Source organism: Pteropus alecto, unplaced genomic scaffold, assembly GCF_000325575.1.
Source record: "Pteropus alecto unplaced genomic scaffold, ASM32557v1 scaffold68, whole genome shotgun sequence".
Taxonomy (NCBI): domain Eukaryota; kingdom Metazoa; phylum Chordata; class Mammalia; order Chiroptera; family Pteropodidae; genus Pteropus; species Pteropus alecto.
The window spans coordinates 8234930-8254099 of record NW_006441386.1 but is presented as its reverse complement, the minus strand read 5'-3'; the positions used below and the strand labels follow the sequence as shown (position 1 = coordinate 8254099).

The window sequence follows — 19170 nt, the reverse complement described above, 5'->3', positions numbered from 1 at the left end:
ATCGATATTCGTTACTCTTTACGACCAAACAGGAGCCTGCACTCTTAAGCACTCTTATCTTAAGTGATAACTTGTAAGGTCCCTAGCAGCTCTATAGGATCAGCGTATTCCAGAAATCTCAGCCAAACCGTGAGGCTTGATCTGTGAGGATTCTGTAGAACATGGGGAACAGGATCTCCCACTCCTCTCCACAGCACTGTCCTCTCTACAAGATTCCCAGCACAGCAAGAACCCCAGCAATGCCGGGCAACTTTGAATGCCAGCTATAAGGCTTGGTCACCCTTGAAGTCAGGCTGGTCTGCCCTCACCTGGGGTAGAGCTTCCTGACTTTCTCACATTACTACCCACAGAGAACAGGATATTTGCATAGGATTTGGGGTAAATAACCAGGGCTGCACCCAGTAGACATGCCCAGCCAAGGTCTTATGGCTGCCCTAGCACCACCGTGATAGCCTCCAAGGGCCAACACCTGAGCCTGACTGCAGGGCTGGGAAACTCTGATCTCAGGTGTCAGGGCCTGCACCCAAAGGATGCTTCTATTAGATGTGAAGAGGGAAGGGTACTGTTGGTTCTTCACTGCCCAGGCCCTCAGGCTGTTCTCTGTCATCAGTTGAACAGGGAGAAGGAGGGCGTGAGAGGAAAATCACCTGGACCAGGGCTCTAGCAGGCCTTGGTACCTGGCTCCTCAAGGAGAAGTAGGGAGGGGTAGGTGGTTAAGGCTGGAAATCCAGGGCCAACAGCAGTGCCTGAAGACATGCCAAGTGGAAGGCCAAGGGTGCCACCCCCAGGCCTCTCATGCTGACTGGGATATGGGCTGTTTTGATTATAAGCAAGAGAAACCTATTCCAAGTGCCTCGAGTAATAGGGGCTCATGGTAAGGCTCTAGAGATCTCAGGGGACCCCAAGGATAGGGGTGGGAGTAGGGGCAAGTCTTAAGAGAAGAGTGCCAGCTCTGATTCAGCCCTGGGGCCTTGGCAGCAAGGGGTTTGGGGGGACATTTCTGATTAACCACAGCTCTGCTGTGCATTCATCCTCTCTCTCACTGCAATCCAGTGTTCTGTCTCCGGCCTCAGAGCTTCTGCCTGCTCACAACTTCTGTATCTTCCTATGGCTTGCCATGACCTCTCACTTGCTCTCCATTCTCAACAAGTGCCTTTGACATCATCCAATATTCAGAGTGATTGTCAAGCATCTTCATTGTCTCTCCTTCAGCTCTCAGGTTCCCTGGGACTTACCCCAAAGTAAGGAGGTCTCCTCCTTCTTGGCAGATGAGCAGAGGCCCAGGTCTTGTCCCACCCAGGCTGACACGGATATCCTATAAGGAAGGAGGGCTCCAGGGACCTAAGGCCAGAAGCTCAGAGAGCAGAAAGTGTGAACTTTGCTGCCTGTTGGTGGCAGAAGCTGCCATCCCAGGAAGGGAAGGGGTGCTTAAGGCCCCAAGCTGGACTCTTGCTGGACCCCAGCACAGTTTTTGCTTTTTTTCACATTAGAGCCACATTCTTTTAACTCTTTGTTTTTTGTTTTGTTTGGGGTAGATTTTCATTTGTTTAATGGGTATTCATGCATCAATATGCATAGAAACCTTAACAAAAGGAATTAAAAAACGAAGACTTCATAATAAAATAAAATCAGAAACTGGATGGACTCACTTGCTACTCCTTCCTGACACACATCTTGGCAATGAGTCTTTGGCTAAAAAATAAGTCACTTTTCCCAGCGTCATTTACTCTGGATGACTAAGGTTTTTGTGGTGTCATCTGATCCTCACAGTATCCTTGGGAGGTGGGCATGCTTCACTTCAGGTCACAAATAAGGAAACTGAGTAGAGCCAGTTTCTTTTACATGACCCTCCTACCCTCCACCCTCCAGCTATTCAAGGGCCTTGACGATGTCCCTCTAGATTCTCAGGACGTAACAGGTGCAAATTATTGTCCACATTCGCACCTTGCTGCCCATTTCCCCCCATGTCCCAACCACCCTGGCTGGCCCAGCTGATAACAGATTGGACATGAAAGGGCCTTGGCCTTAATTTTTCTTCTGCAACATGGTTATAAAGAGAGAATTTTTTTAAAAGACAAAACCGAAAGGTGTATCTTAATTAGGGACTACTTGCAGTGAGGCCAAACTGAGCCCTGCTGGGTACCAGACCTCTACTTTGTGAGAACAAATGCTTTTAAGGTGGCACCGTTACCATGGTGATCACCAAGTCTCAGCTTACTGAGGTAGCGTTGCAAATCTGTGGGGAAAGAACAGATTATTCAATAAATGATGCCGGGACATTTGCTTAGCTATTTGAAAGAAATAAAATGAGCTCTTTTCTTCACACCAGACTCCAATATAACTAACTTCTAAAGGATTTAAAGAATTAAATGTAAAAAGGGAAATATTTAAAAATGAGAAGAAACTGTAGACAAATATTTGATGTTGGAGTGAGTACAGCCTTTCGAAACATAAAAGCAGTGGGAAAATATAACAAAGAATAAGATAGAATTTAACACATAAACATTTTAAAATCTTTATATTTTAAAGAACCATTAATTAAATTTATCGGGGAACTACAAACAAGACTAAAATAATTGCAACAAATATGACAAAGGGTTAACACCTATAACATATAAAAAGCAATTATAAATCAATAGACATGAACATTCCAAAAGAAAAATTATTAACAAAAAAACGTACAAAAGAAGAAATAAAAGTATGCAATTAACATATTTTAAAATATTCGGCTTCACAGATAATCAAAGAAATGCCCGTTAAAACACAAATCAGATTTTCCCCCAGCAAATGATCGGAGATTGTTTAAAGTTGTATTATCCAATCTTGTTGAGTGGAGTGAAATTGAGCATTCTTACCAGTGCAGATGCAAATATGAGGATATAAACCAATACAAAATTTCTCAAAAAAAAAAAAATAGCTTTATGCCACAAGAGCTTTTACAATGTTCATACATTACCTTCGCGCTCTCCTCTTAAGATTGCCTAAGGAGATGGCCAGAATGAAGCTAAAAATGTGAATACAATAATATTCATTATAAATATTTAACAGAAATTTATAATTTACTCAAATACTAAGGCATGGCTAAATAAATTTTGGTACATAAATATGATGAAATATTATGCAGCCATTAAAATATTTTGAACAATATTTAACGGCATGGAAATATGTCTGTGATATAATCTTAAGTGTAAAATAGTATATCAATCGGAGTTCTTAGCTGCGGGCCGTTGAAATGCACTCTGACTGGCTAGGTGAAACAGAGAGGGAATTTAATGTGAGAATGTTGGAGGGCTCAGAATCAGTGGGAACACAGGAGGCTGAGAAAACAGTCAGTCAGTAAGACAACCACAAACACAGCCCAAATCAGGAATCTTCTGGTGAGGAAACTGTTCGGAGTGCTGCTCTGCATGGAATATAGCTTTCTGTGGCCACCACGGCTGTCCCTGCAGGTCTGATTGGTCAAGTGGAAGGGAGGCACTGCTTCCCTCAGAATCATGGAGAAGGGAATTCAGCACAGTAAGAAGGGAGTTCAGTGAATCAAGTGCTGTTCACACAAAGCAAGCTGAGTCAGGTCAAATAGAGACAATCCTTGAGAATGGAGCTTTCCAAGGAGCTGCCAGACAGGTCAGATAGTGACAGTTCTCTGGGGATGGGGCTTTTGGAGAAACTCCAAACATGTTATTTCCTTTCTTTTGGCTGCTGGGCTGCTGGCTTTCAGAGCCACCAGACTATCACACGGAGCTGTGGAGAGGGACATAGGAATAAGGCAAGTTAAGACTTCACAAAGCTTACTCTTCTCACTGTGATCTGGCCATGGTTTTGAAAAAAAAAAAAAATCAACACTCTTCGGATTGTTGCAAACCTGTAGTTAACTTCCATAGTCATGAAAAAGTTGATTTTGACAGTTTTCGCTAGCATTATCTTTGCTTTTATGAAGGAGCATATTTTTGGAAGTCCTTACTCTGTCATTCCAGAAGTGCTTCCTCCCACCTGTTTGTATACAAAAAAAACTTGACTGGAACACAGCTCTGCCCATTCATTTAAATATTGTAGTACTGCTTTCATACTATAATTAAAGAGCTGAGTAGTTGCAACAGAAACCATACGGCCTACAAAACCTAAAATATGTATTATCTGACCTTTCCAAAAAAAGTTTTCCAACCCCTACAGTAAAGCAAGAAAATGATATAAAGATTGGAAAGGAGGAAGTAGATTGCCGTTATTCCCAGATGGAATCATTTTGCATTTAGAAAATTTCTAAGTCTGTGAACAACTTATTAGAATTAAGAAGTGAGTTTAGCAAGTTCAGTGTATGATACTCCATCACAGGACTTCTGGATCCAGCAAAGCATAGTTCACTTAGTCTTCTCACTGATTACAGCTAAAAAGCTTGGACAGAATACATAAAGCAACTGTGAGGGCTCTGAAAAGTAAATCATAGGAAGTAGTTCGGGGAGAGAAATCAAAACTCAAAGAATAATCGAAATAGCTGTGAATTCCCTGATTTGTTGGTTTGTTCATTTTTCTCCACATTTCCAGGTTAAACTCTAGCACAGCCCACATATTGGAGCTCTGAAATGGATGAAAACGGAATAAGCTCTAAGCAAATCCCTGTCTTTCTGGCCAGAGAACCAGGACTAGAGTATCTTGCAGAACAGAGAACATGGGTGGACATTCCAGTTTTTTCCTTTCATTCTTAACTGTCCTTTTCTTGAGACAAGCCTCAGTCAGGAATCTATAGTACCAGAGTGGCAGCAGTCCCACACACACCTGAAACTCTGAGAGAAAAAATTTCTCTGGTCACCTGGGCAAGTGAGTCCTATGATTTGAAGAGGGTGGGGTGTCCCTATAATTTTCTCTCTTTTCTCTTCCCGCTCTCCCTGAGGTGAACCTGGTTGTAGCAAATGCATGATAGCACGGAGAGACTAAAACCCTGGCTTTCTAGCGAGAGCTCCAGGAAAAGGGGCTTTGGAGAATAAGAGTGTCGGGAGAAGACTTGCAGAGGAGGGAGTGAGGAAAAAGGACCTTCTAAATGTGTGGGAAAAATCCCAAGGCTTGAGTTGTGCCTGTGTGGAACTGACCTGAAACAGCACAGCCAAGGCGCTGAGATGGAGGCCAGAAAACTCTGTATGGAGCCAGATAGTAAATATTTTGGGCTTTGTGGGTAACGTATGTTCTCTGTCACATGTTCCTTCCTTCCTTCCTTCCTTCCTTCCTTCCTTCCTTCCTTCCTTCCTTCCTTCCTTCCTTCCTTCCTTCCTCCTTCCCTCCATCCCTCCTTCTCTCTCTCTCCCCCTTTTACAACCCATTGAAATATTAAAAAACAGTTTAATCTCACAGACCTTTACACAACAATTCACAGGTTGGGCCAAATTTTATCGTCCCCTAGTGTAGCCCACTATCAAAGTCATAAACCGGCTTCTGGGGAGTGAACACATGAGACGGACCGCAATAGCACTGCAAAAGGTTTTAAAATATGACTTGCACTGAAATCACAGCTCAAAGGAGAATCGATACTTGGGGTCCAAACCCAGCCACAATAATTTCTTTAAAAAAAAAATTTATCAGAATATTTGAATAGGACCCAGAATTTCCTACCATAATATATAAAATTCAAAGTTACTCAATATACAGAAAAACAGGAAAATTTCAATAATTCTTAGGGGAAAAGATAATCAATGGATGCCGTATAGCCAGGATTCCCTAGGGAAACAGCACAAAAGGATATATAATATGGATATAGATAAGAGGGGATTTGCTATAGAAATTAGCTCATGCTGCTATGGAGCCAAGAAGTCCCACAATCTGCCATCTGCAAGCTGGAGAATGAGGAAAGCCAGTGGTATAATTCAGTTTGGTTCTAAAGGCTTGAGAACTGGGAGCTCTGATGTCCAGGGGTAGGGAAGATGAATGTCTACCTACTCCAGACATGTGTTTGCTGTCTCTCTTGCATGCCCTCCTAGGCTTATAAAGTGACTGATTTCTCAACCTGGAATCCTGCAATACCATGCTTTGGACCAAGAGGCCTATTTTTATAGCAAAGGAGGGACAATGGATGCATAACAATGGGATCCATGTTCCTATTGATTACCACAACACCTGGAAGCAGCCAGCCTGGTTGACCATTGGAATTACCTAGTTAAGGCTCAGCTAAAGTGTCAGTTTGAGGAAAATGCCCTGCATGATTGGGAACTTGTACTAAAATGTACTTGGGCTTTGTTTTAATCAGGTATGGTGAGGCCAACGGATCAAGAGAAGACTTCTATGAAAGAAGTTTTTACTCATAGTTCCTTAGAAACACGAGTCATGGTACAGCATGCAGGACCGCATGGGGAAGCACAGGGGTCATTCAGGAGGCAGAAAGAGCACGGGGAATGCATGGACAAAAGACTTTAGTGCAGATTTCAAGAGAAGGAATGAGTGAAGCAGGAGGCATGGGCTGACTAGCTTAGAGATTGTCTAGCTTGAATAGTTTTAATAGGTTCTAGGGTGTAGGGACTGCCCCTACTTACCTGATGCCTGGCCCTAGGATGATTAGGGCACAGAAATATTATCTCCTAGAGTGTAAAAGCCAGATACAGGAGGTGGTTCAGAATATAGGCTCTGGATTGGTTGGTTTGCATATCAAAGGCATGTATGAAGGCAAACTATTTACTATCTACAGGGATTAACTTTCCATGTTTTCACTCACAACCTGTCTGTGTCTCCGGATCTAAAGTGAGTCTCTTGTAGACAGTATATAGTTAGATTATGTGTTTTGATGCATTCTGCCAATCTCTGTCATTTGGTTCGAGAGTTTAACCCATTTACATTTAAAGTAATTATTGGTAAGGAAAGACTTACTTCTGTCATTTTGCTATTTGTTTTCTATACACCTTATAGCTTTCTTGTCCCTCATTTCTCACTTTACTTGTTTGTGCTTACTTGATTTTTTGTAGTAAAATAATTAAATCCCTTTCTCATTTCTTTTTGCTTTTATTCTATACCTATTTTCTTTGTTTACCATGGGGATTGCATTTAACGATCTAAAGTTATAGCACTCTAATTTGAATTTATACCAGCTTAACTTCAACAATATACAAAAACTTCTTCTTCACAGCTCTGTCCTGACCTTTTTCAGTTATCAATTCAGAAAATTACATCTTTATACTATGTTGTCAAAAACATAGACTTGTAATTCTTTTAAGTGCATTCGTTTTCTGAATTATGTAGAAAACAAGATTTGGAGTACAAATCAAAGTTATAGTAACACTAGCTTTTATACAAATACAATTTTTTGATGCATTAGTCTCTTAAATCATGTAGAAAACAAATATAAAGTACAGTTACAAACCATTGTTACAAGAATACTAGCTTTGCTAATTTCCCATGTATTTATCTTTACTGAGATCTTTATTTCTCCATACAGCTTAAAGTTACTGTCTAGTATCTTTTCATTTTACCTCTCAGGATTCCCTTGAGTATTTATTGCAGGGCAGGTTTGGCGGTCACAAACTTCCCTGACTTCGATTTATCTGAGAGGTTTTAATTTCTTCCTCACTTTTGAAGGACAGTGTTGCCAGGCTTAGGATCCTTGGTTGACAGTTTTATTCTTCTAGTCCCTTGAATATATCAGTCTATTGCCTTCTGGTCTCCCAAATTTCTGATGAGAAATCTGTTGACAATCTTATTGAGGATCCCTTGTATGTGATGATGCTCTTCTCTCTTGCTGCTGCTTCTCTTTGTCTTTTGAAAGTTTGATTATTATAATGTGTCTTAGTGTGGGTCTCTTTGAGTTCACTTTATTGGAGTTCATTGAGTTTCTTGAATGTTTATATTCATGTCTTTCATTAAATTTGGGAAGTTTTCAGCCTTTATTCAAGGAGTCTCTCTTCCCCTTTCTCTAATCTCCTTCTAAGCCAACACAATGTGTATGTTGGCCTGCTTAATTATGTTCCACAAGTCCCATAGACTCTGTTCATTTTTCTTCAATCTTCTTTCTTTCTGTTCCTCAGCCTCAATAATTTTCATTGTTTTAACTTTAAGTTAATTGGTTCTTTCTGCTAAATGTCCAAATTTGTCTTTGAATCCCTCTCGTGAGTTTTTTAAAATTTAAGTTATTATACTTTTGTCTCTAGAATTTAATTTTGGTTTGTTTTTAGGTTTTCTATCTCTTTACTGATATTTCCAGTTTTTGTTCACATATCATTTTCCTGACTTTCTTCATATCTTCCTTCTTTTGAAAATCTTTATGTCAGTTGTTTTAAAGTCTTTGTCTAGTATATCTGCCATCTGGTCTTCTTCAAGGACAGTTTCTGTTGATTTATTTTTTTCCTTTGAATGGGCCATACTCTTCTGTTTTTTGTATGCTTTCTTCATTAAAAATTTTCATTTGTTTTCCAATTACAGTTAACATATAACATTATATTTTTATGCTTTTTTTGTAACATTATTTGTTGAAAACTGAACATCTGAATCCAGTTTGAATCCAGTTGAATACCAAATTATGGGGTAATTCTGGAAATAATATTCTCCTCTTCCTCAGGGTTTGCTGGCTTTTTTTTAAATTATTATTTAATGATTTCTTAATTGTATCTGGAATGTCTCTGTACCAAGGATCAGCCTGAGAAGTAAACAAAGGTCTTCTCAGATTCTTATTGAGCCTTACCTTGGGCATACATGGTCACTTTCTAATTTTCCCTGTATATATGTGGTTGTTTTTTAATGTCTAAGTCTTTAATGTCTGTCCCTGAAAGAAAAAGTGACAAAGGAAATGGGGCGATGAAATTCCCTGTAAGTCACTTTAGCTGAAAGGAGAGAGGCTTGTGACAATGGGGGACGAGTAACAATAATGGCTGCCTGACTCCTTATCTAAAACTCTGTGATCAGAAGTCATAATCAAGAATCAGAGCACAGATTTTTAATCAATAGGACCTGGTGGAGGGCGGCCAGGACAAGTACTTCCAGTGTTTAGGGTGGCTGTTATTTACTGATACATATGGAAGAGACAGTCATACTAGTGTGTACCAGAGAATATCAGCTCTTATTTCCAACTGTGAAACATTTAAAGTTTAGTAAGGTATCTACAGGTCTGAGACTTAAGCAGGTTAAGTCATTCGTAACCAGTTCTTTCATGTATTTATAAAGTACCAATATAAAAATACTTTTTAGTGGTTATCTGACTGCCTGGGCCTACCTCACGGGTGTCCAGCATGTGTCAAGCAGGTAAGTGATCATTCTACTAAATGGAGCTTCTGCTAGAAATTTGTCTTGTTTTGTTTGGTTTGATGATCAGGTTCCACCAGACATTACAGTATGATGCTTAGAGTAATAATCATGATGATAGCAGAAAAATAACATTTATGGGCACTGGGATAAGCACTTTACATGCAGTATCTTGTGTGTTTCTTAATTACTCCCTGGAGTAATTGTTACTTTCATTTTCTTGATGAGGAAACCGAGGCTCAGAGAGGTTAAGTAGTTTGCTCAGGGTCACTCAGCAGTTAAGTGATAGAACTAGTATTTTCATCCTTCTTCTGAGCTGCTCCTTAAGTGACCCATATGATCCAGGCCCTAGCTCAGTACCTGGCACAGTGGGGTAGAGGCAGGGTCCTGTAATATGTGATATCTCTGCATGCTGGCCCCAATGCAGGGCTTACCTCAGAGTGTCCATTGGCTTATGTCTACTTTCTGAGCCTGTGCATACACCAATGAGATCAGCCCCTGGTGTCCCTGGATGACTAGGAGAGGACTTGAATTTCACTCTGGATCAGCCTGATGAACTGCCGTTGATATTCCTCAAACATAATTTTCAGTGAGACGAGCTCATTTGGAAAGCCATAAATACACATTCAAATGTGTTATTTGATGGATAATAAGCTTAGCTCTAACAAGTCACTTGAGCCCCCATAAATTTTAGCTTCATTTTCTTCTCTGGTGCCTGTAAATTAAGCCCTATTGCCGCCCTTTCCCCCATCACCCTGGCAGCACCTACCTGCCATCCTTTGTGCTGCAGGTAGAGGATCTGACAGATGACCCCACAAGCTGCCCTCTTACCTATTCACATCCTGCCACAGTCCTGGGGGGCCCAAGCTTTTGCCCCGTTTTAGCCCTCCTTTGTGCCTTTCTGAACAGCAGCTGCCTCGCATATTGTAGTTTACATGAACCTGATGGAGTTTTAACAACATGCAAGTTTTTGAAATCGGTCTATAACTGCTCCTTGCCTCTCTCATCTCCTGGGCCTGTGTCCTTGTGGCTGTTTTCAACACACTGATAATGCAAGGGGCAGGGAATATCTCTCAGGGTCTACAGTCAGACATAGCGGGATGAAGAGGTTCTGTAACTAGAAATTGTAGCCAAGTCCCTTCTCTGGGCCTCAGTGTTCTCATTTGCAGGACAGAAATCTGAATCTCAGTTTCCCAGAATTGTGTAGTCAACACTGGAGAAAGCCTCAAACTTCAGTTGTTTAACCCAACACAAAGGTTTAATTTTTGCCCTTGTAAGGTTTGATGAGGAGAGCCTTCCATCTTTTAGCTTTATTATCTGGAACATGTGTCCCTCCCAGATTGCTGCAAGAAAAGAGAAACGAAGATAGCAGATCAGCTTCTAACTGCTTCAGCCCAGAAGTGATGCAGGTCACCATCACTCACTCTCATTGCCCAGAACTGATTATATGGCCCAGATTAACTGCAAAGGATGCTGAGAAATAGAGAAGCACATGGCTAGTTGGTGAGCATTTACTTCTTGCCAGAGTGGTTGTGAGTGTTTAAGTACAATTCACAAGAGAAGGCAAGGATGGACTCTAGTGGAGCCTTGAGATATCAGAGATGAATATAGATTGAGATTGGCTGATGGAGAATTTACAGCCAGCCCTCTTTCAAAATGGCATATGGTAGAATGTTCTCCATCATGCCTTCCTTGGGGCCCAGTTATAAAGGGCCCAGAGCCAGGTTTCGTTTTCTTTTCTTTTCTTTTCTTTTCTTAATTAGGCATATAACCCATTTTTATTAAAGAAATATACATACAAGTTAAAAGATCATTTCACTGAGCTCCAACATTCATAGTTAAACAGTTCACACCCAGTATGTATCTTTCCAGGTTTATTTCTGTACACCTACACGTGCACAAATATTTTTACAAAAATATGATCATATTACGAATATCATCTATAATGGTATAATGGTATCAATTTAGATCTTTATCTTATTTGGTGTGCACATAGGTCTATATCATTAAAACTGCACAGCCTTCCACTGTACAGATACACAAAAATTTACATAATACCCTGTCATTGGATATTTTTATTTCACAAATATTTAGACATTGTAAACAATGCCTAAAACAATATCTTTGTACCTCTATCTCTGGTATAATTATTTCTTTAGGATAAAGTCCTAAAAATGGAATTGTAATGTCTAAGAGATTATGAGCATTGTTAAGCTTTACGCAGTTGTCTTTAAGGTGTATCTGTTATATCTTGCTTGCAAACAAATTCCTTTGTGTAGCCAGTGCCCAGTCTACAGCTTTTGGCGCAGATGAAGATGGGCAGGACGCCCCCAATGGATATTCCTGAGCAGTCTGTCCACCTTTAGGTAGTTGAGCAGCTGAAGCATGACCTGGAATTCAAACATTATCTTGGCACCACAGGGTCAATCTGGAATGTCTTTTTCTTGAGGGATATTTTCACCAAAGATCCAGATGGGGGCAATCTCTCTGCCACATCTGAGAATCCGTTCTGGTTCCAAGGCTATTTTAGTTCTAAACTTGTAGAAAAAATTATCTTCCCTAGATTCTTGGTTTGCCATGGAATCCAATTCTTCCCCAGGTTCTTCCCATGCTCCCTATAATCTCTGATTCATCTTTTTCTGCAAGTTCAGGTGTAATCACCTCTTCTGTTTCTATTATGATTTCAAATTCTGGAAAAAGGAAGTTGTGGTCTGGAGCAGTATTGTCCAAATTATCTGATTGTGTATAAGCCCGCTTATGTCTCAATCTCGTCTAGAGTCTGATGCTTCTTACTGCAATAATGTGCCTTGTGACATCTAGAACATGTTTGGGGGCCTAAAGAGCCACAAACCCTGCAGAGATGAGTGCCAGACTTGAGCTGGAGGCACACGGATCCTCAGAACGTGGCTGATATGAGTAAGTCATTTTTCCTGGGTAGCTAATTTCTAAAAATATGCACAGGCAGCACAGCACAGCAGCGCCCGGTAGCAGGAGAGGAACAGGCCACGATGGACGACATAGGCTCTGTGGTAGCTCTTATGCACAGATCCCACGTTCAGATGTGCTGGTGTGCAGTTTCGGTGTTTTTTGTTGCGTTTTAGATGTTCAGCTTATTGTTGTTTCAAGGGGAAAGATCTGGAGAGTCTCTCACTCCACCACATTTCTGAAGTCACTCCCAAGCCAGGTTTCTAATAGATGCTCAGGAAGTGGGGTTTATTCAAGGCCTCGCCATTTTCCATTGTACAGTGCATGCTCTCTGAGGGTCAGACTCTCTCTTCTTCACATTCCTACCACTTACTCTTTCCTTGGGTTGGCACTTAGTGGCACCCATGGCCTTTCCCAGCCTCTGGCTCCTCTCAGCCTCCTGTGGCTTCAGTCTCCCATTACTCAGAAGGACAAGGGGAAGGCTCCCACCCACAGCTGGGCCTTGCCTGCAGGAAGCCCTCTGTGATTTTCCTACGTCTTGTGAGCCTGGGGAGCAGATAGGTTGCTTTCAGTCCTCTGGACTGTGGCTGGATAGGGAGGAGACAACCTGACATATGAGGCTCTCCCTGGTCTCCAGGCCACTCGCCCATTAAACAGCTTCCCACGGCAGGACCATGTGGTTTCACAGCTTGAGCTTTTCATGCATAGTCTACCTCTCTTCTTCAAGCATAGAAGCAGGTCATGGTAAGATGGAGAAGCAGGAAGTCCATGAGGGCAAGGCCTTGGTTGGCTGAAGGAAACAGACTGATTTGGTGCCCTCTGCTACCAGGGCAGGAGGTTGGAGCCCTCTGGGGCCACCTCTCCCATGACTAAAGACAGCTAGGCTAGACCGAACCAACCTAAACTGTGGGGCAGATGCCCCAAGTTCTAATCCTGTCCTGGATACTAATTTCACATGTAGCTTTAAGCCAGCCCTTTCATGCCTGGGCCTCAGCTTGCTCACCTGTAAAATGGGAATTGTATTCATCTTACCCATCTTACAAGGTTAGCTACAAAGCACTTGAAAAGGGGTTCAGGGTGGGGCTGGGTGTGAGAGTGGAGGGTGAGTGAACCAGAATGACTCTCTGCTGGGATATAAAATCCTGCTCATAACCAGCTCTGGCCTGGGCAGCCACTCTGTCTCCTCTAGAATCTAGGCTGTGCACAGAGATCAGCATTGGACCATAGGGCTGTTCTGCCTTTCTCCTTCCTCCCACTTCAAGAGTGAAATAGGCTGCTTGTCCCTGGTATAACTCTTTTTTTCCACCTCCCATCCTCAAAAGCACCCCATAAAATACCAAAAATAAACACTGTGTATGGCTTTCATTTGGGGAGGGTTTGTCTTTCCCCTTTTATTACTTTTTACCATGACATACCAGCTTTTCATCTTTGCATGCCTGGGTCAGTGGCCCCAGGAGGCAGGCCAAAGGCAGTGTGTCCAGGCCTCTTTGGTCAAATGAGGACTCGCTTCTTGAAATGTTGGGGTAAGCATAGGGGGCTGCCTGGGGGAGGCAGCAAATGCTAAACAGATGAGGAAACTTGGGCCTGGGTTTTTGAAGGATGAGTAGAAGTTTGTCAGATGTAAAGAGAAGGGGGAGAGCATTCCCAGAAGAAGGAACAATGGGCGCAAAAGGGCAGAGAGAGAAACAACTAGTGTGTTCCAGGAGCAAGCAGAAGTTCAGCAAGGCCAGGTATTAGGGTGCCTGAGGGAGGAAATGGTGGTCCTGGAGGGCAAGAGAGCTGGATTGTGGAGGCCTTGAATGAAGCCCAGTATTTATCCAAGGTCTGTGGAGAACCAAGGAAGAGTATAAGTGAGGTAGGGACGCCCTGGGGCACCTGCCCACAGCGTAGCTTCTTGCTGTGTTGACGGGAGGTCGTGGGTGGCAAGCTGACCATTCTCCTCCCTAAACTCACTTCCTGGGCAAAGGAAGTCTTGAAAGAATCTGAAAAGAGACTTCACATAAAAACGACTCTTAAAAAGTCAACATTTCCGTGATTTGGTAGAAATTAATCGGGAACACATGTGTTCTATTTTTCATAAATTGCAAGGGATCAAAAGGAAAGGAAAAATCTCTTAGGGTAAAAGACAATGTGAGTTCCATCATCAGCTGAAACACCCCACACACTGCCTTGGAGCATGAGGCCTTCCTTCCATCTGGTATACCCTATGCACCCCAATGGACATGGGCGCTAGGCTGGGCGTGGGACATGGAGGGGGCTCAGATACAGCCCAGGCCCTGAAGTACTCCCAGGTAGGAGGGAGTGCCAGCCAGTGAGGGGCAATGGCAGTGTGATCAGTGCTGGGAGAGAAAGCAGAGGAGCTGGAAGAACCCAGAAGAGGCCTCTAGCCCAGCCAATGGATGGAACAGGACAAAGGACAATTGGAGAAGAGAAAAGATGAGAGCTGGGGACAGATTAAGACTGTCTCGAATGCACTGCTAAAGAATCTGGATTTCCCCCTGCACTTTTCCCCACAGCTCTCTGAGGACCAGGGCCTGGAGACAGACCTCAGTTCAACCTCTGCCTTACAGTGGGACCTCTCCTCTACCTCGAGCCTCAGTGCCACATTAAATGGGGAAAATAATGAGGCCTGCTTCCCCTAAGGGAGCTGTGAGGAACTGTGGGCAGGCGGGCACCACTTGGATCTCTGTCATTTTGGCTTCACCTTCGCTTCCCTCACCTGGTTCTCCCCACTTGGCGGCTGCATTCAGGAGTGAGAGACGTGGGGAAGCAGTCGGTCCCCTAGGCCTCTGCCAACCAACACATTACGTGTCTGAAGGCCCAATGGTTCCACACCACAGAAGAGGGACCCGGGCCTCTAGGGTCTCCACATTCCTGCGTCCATCACAGAGTGGTCAAGAGGCCTGCCTACAACACAGAGCTGTGAAGGCCCCTTGTACTTCGGCCTCTGCATGTCATATTGGGGTTCTCTCCTCCCTCCCTCCCCACTCCCGCCCTGAGTACCCCCAGCCTGAGCTGTGCAGCACCCAGCCTGCCTGGCCCGCCCCCGAGGAGGGCATCATGCCAGCTCTGCGGGCGGTGGTGAGATAATCTGGCTAGACGGGCTGCCACCTTGGCATGGTCTGAGGCGCCCGGGGCCGCGGGAGCTTCAAAAGGAAAATTAATGTCTCCTACCAGCAATTAGAGGAAATTATTTAGATAGAAATCTTGTTTTATATCTCCTCATCCTTGTTTTCCAATCCCCAGCCTTTGATTTCTTTCTTTTTCAGGGATTCTCAGAAAGACACTGAAAGCCCAGCCGCACACTGGGACCTAATGAGCGCCTGGCGCACCTGGCCCAGGGCCTTGCCCGTGAGGCAGCTTCTGAGGTGCTGTGCTCCTAAACCCGGCCCTGGGGTCTTCCAGCGTGGCGGGAAGCCTTTTGGAGGTGAAGGCCACTCTCTCGGGGTGGTCAGTCGTGGGTGGGCCTCTGCCCTGGCAGGCTTTTTTGCTGCCAGAAGGAGTGGCACGGAGGCCCAGACCTGGCTGAGGTCACTGTTTCTGGGGATGGTATGATACTGATGGCAGGCTTGGGATGGGGTGCCGGGAGACAGCGTGGGTGAGGGCCAATACTTTCTCTCTCAGCATGGAGTCCCCCTCATACCCCTGTCCTCCAGCATTTCCCCATTGCCTCAGGTGAGGTCCTACCTCTACAGCCTGGAGCTCGAAGCTCTAGCCACACCACTTTCCGTGGCCTTGCCCCTGCCCCCTCTACCACTCGTCCTCCACTTCTGCTGCCCAGGACACTTGGCTTATCTCAGAGGGGAGCTGAGCTGCCATGACCTGGAGTCTTACACAGCCTTGGCCTGAAATCAATGGCCTTGTCTTTCTCTACCTGGCCAACTCCTGCTTCTCCTTCCTAGGCTCAGCCCTGCCTTACCTCCTCAGAAACGCCAACTAGTTCACCTCCCAGAATGTTTGGTGTCTTAGCATTTAGTCCAGGCCCCTGCCCTGATTCCATTCAACTATTAATGGATTTGCTCCCCTAGGGAGGAGGCCTGCTTCATCTCTGAGTCCCCAGCATGGGGTAGCCCAAAGCCAGCATCAGCAAACTTCTTGAATGAACAACACCCAGTGACAATGACTGCCTGAATAAATGAAAAAATGAGAAAATGAAGAGAGCTTATTAAAAAAGTCACCAGGAACAAGGTGTCAAGAGACTAATCTTGACACATGCCTCAATCATATCCTCCCTGTGTGACATGCAACGAGTTGCTTTATCAGTATTTTACTCAGTGTTCGGTTTTGTAGACGGAATTAGTAGTTCTAGCCCTGCCTTCAAAACATAGCTGTGAGGATAAAACAAAATAAAGGAATAGAGAAAACTTTGCAACTGTATTAAGGAGTGATGTATTACCTCTCCTTCCTTCTTCCTTCTACTCATCCAACCATTCACTCACCCATCCATTCATCCATCTAATTATCCATCCATCCATCCATCCATCCATCCATCCATCCATCCATCCATCCATCCATCCTCTTGTCCATTCATTAAACAACCATTCCCTGAGGCCTCCTATGTACCTGGTATGTTTTGAGATCTGGGAGACAGAGAAGGGTCAGAAGCAGAACCTGCCTCCAGGGACCCCCTCTCCCAGGGAGAGGTCATCAGTAAGCAGCAGAAAGGCACAGGCAGGACCTGAGGGGAAGGCTGAGCGCATAGTAAGACTGTGCAGCCCCAGATCACTGCCGCTTTTTACCACTACTCACTCGCTCCTCTCAAGCTCAGCTTGTTTGGGAGGCCTAGGAGACCAGGAAAATTTCTACCAGGAGTCCAGTTAGGAAGGTATCTGGAGGGCATAGAGCTGGAAGTGGAGAAGAGGAGGCAGGGAAACCCAGGCACAGAGAGGTTAGGAAATTTGACTACATAACTAGGAAGCTGCCAAAGTGACACATGGTTCCAGAGACACATTCTTAACTTCTGCTTTGTACTGAGTGGTCAACAGCCTGCACTATGGGAACTCAAGTCAAGCCTCAGAAAGCTTCCAATGAGTGGATGTCCAACATCGGCTTACACGATTCCCCTTATAAGAAGCTCACTACCTTCCTAGGCAGCGAGGCTCCTCTATGAACAGCTCTGACTGTGAACTGCTCTTTCTTACGTGGAGGTCCATGTTAGCCTTAGTTCTGCCCTTTGGCCTCTGTATATTCCAGCTGTCCCAGAATGTCCCTGCAGAAACCTGAAGATAGTGATGGTATTCCTGAGCCTTCTCTTCCCCAGTCTGGGTCCCCCTCTCCGCTCTCCCAGACCCTCTTACCTCCCAGCTGTCAGTCTGGCACAGAGAACCAAGTGCATTATCAAGACAATGGGAGGAGAGGCAGCCTAGGAGACAGATGAAGGAAAGTACCTTGTGGCATTAATTCGAAGTCTTAATCTCACTCCTGACCTTGTTCTATTCCCTCCAAATACTTTCATCAGCCTCCAAATCCTTCTTTATTCACTCCATCTTATTGCATTGTCTTCATTGCTATAAAATGCCTTGAATCTATTTTGGGGAAAGAGAGGAGATGAATAAATAAAGCAACTAGCCAATTTTCCTGAGTTTCAGGGGATGGCCACATCTGGGTCCTTTCTCCATGGTCACTAGCCCACTCCTCCCATTATACACACCATGGATGTCAATGTGCACCCACCCCATTTTATCCTGCTCTGTGGAGTAATAGAATGGGGGTAAAAACTTACCCAGGGGTGCTGGAACCTGCTCATGCCAACCCTGAAACTGATTGTTAATTTCTCAGTAAGTTGTAGGCCAGTTAATGTCATGATGAGATTTTTTTTAATTTTTATTTTCGATTAGAGTTGACATTCCATATTATTTTATATTAGTTTCAAGTATACAATATAGTGGTTAGACATTTATATAATTTACAAAGTGATCCCCCAATTAGTCTAGTATCCACCTGGCACTATACACAGTTATTACAATATTATTGACTATATTCCCTATGCTGTACTTCATATCCCCATAACTAGTTCGTAACTACCAGTTTGTACTACTTAATCCCTTCACCTTTTTTGCCCAGCCCCCAACTCCCACTCCATCTGGCAAATCACCGGTTCGTTCTCTGTATCTATGAGTCTGTTTCTGTTTTATTGGTTTGTTTTGTTCTTTAGTTTCTGCATATAAGTGAGGCATTTGTCTTTCTCTGTCTGACTTATTTCACTTAGCATAGTACCCTCTAGGTCCATCCATATCGTAACATGTAGCAAGATTTCATTCTTTTTTATGGCTGAGTAATATTTCATCATACACAAACCTATTTATGGACACTTAGGCTGCTTCCATATCTTAGCTATTGTAAATAGCACTGTAGTGAACATAGGGGTGCTTATATCTTTTCGAATTAGTGTTTTGGATTTCTTCCGATAAATACCCAGAAGTAGGATCTCTGGGTCATAAGGTAGTTCTGTTTTTAATTTTGTGAGGAACTTCTAAACTGTTTTCCATTGTGGCTGTAACAATTTGCATTCCCACCAGACGTGCACAAGGGTTCATGATGATATCTTGAAATCAGCCGTGGTAAGAGTATTTATACCATGGGAACTGGCAAATGCTAGAAACTGGGGCTTTTCCCTATATTTTGTAGCACACACCTGAATCTGCCCTCATCTTTCCTCTTCCTGGAAACTTTTAGCCATCAGGTGGGGAGAGCCTTGGGTCTACCTGATTCCAGAGACCCCAGTCCTCCCAAGAGGCAGACAGGGATCCTCAGGGGACTTTCCCATTGCCAGCCCCTCCTCTGTGCACACAGTGCCCTCCTCTGTATTCTCCTAAGGGCTATAGGGGTTCAGGAGTGCACCCATTCATATACACCTTCAATATATTTTGAGTACTACCACCTGTTGGGCACTGGGCTAGAGACCTAGGAATTGTTACAAAGCTGTCATCCTCTGCCCGCTCACAGGAGCGGGCTGCTCTGCGCCCCACGGATCACGCACATTATCTCGCTTAATCTCACAACACCTGGGTCCATACTATAGATGAGAAAACCAGAGGCTGC

At 43.8% G+C, this 19170-nt stretch overlaps 1 pseudogene; it reads right to left on the bottom strand.

Moving 5' to 3' along the window:
* Window positions 1–11434: 11434 nt before the first annotated feature.
* Window positions 11435–13165, bottom strand: LOC102880691 (annotated as a pseudogene).
* Between the last annotated feature and the right edge of the window lie 6005 nt (window positions 13166–19170).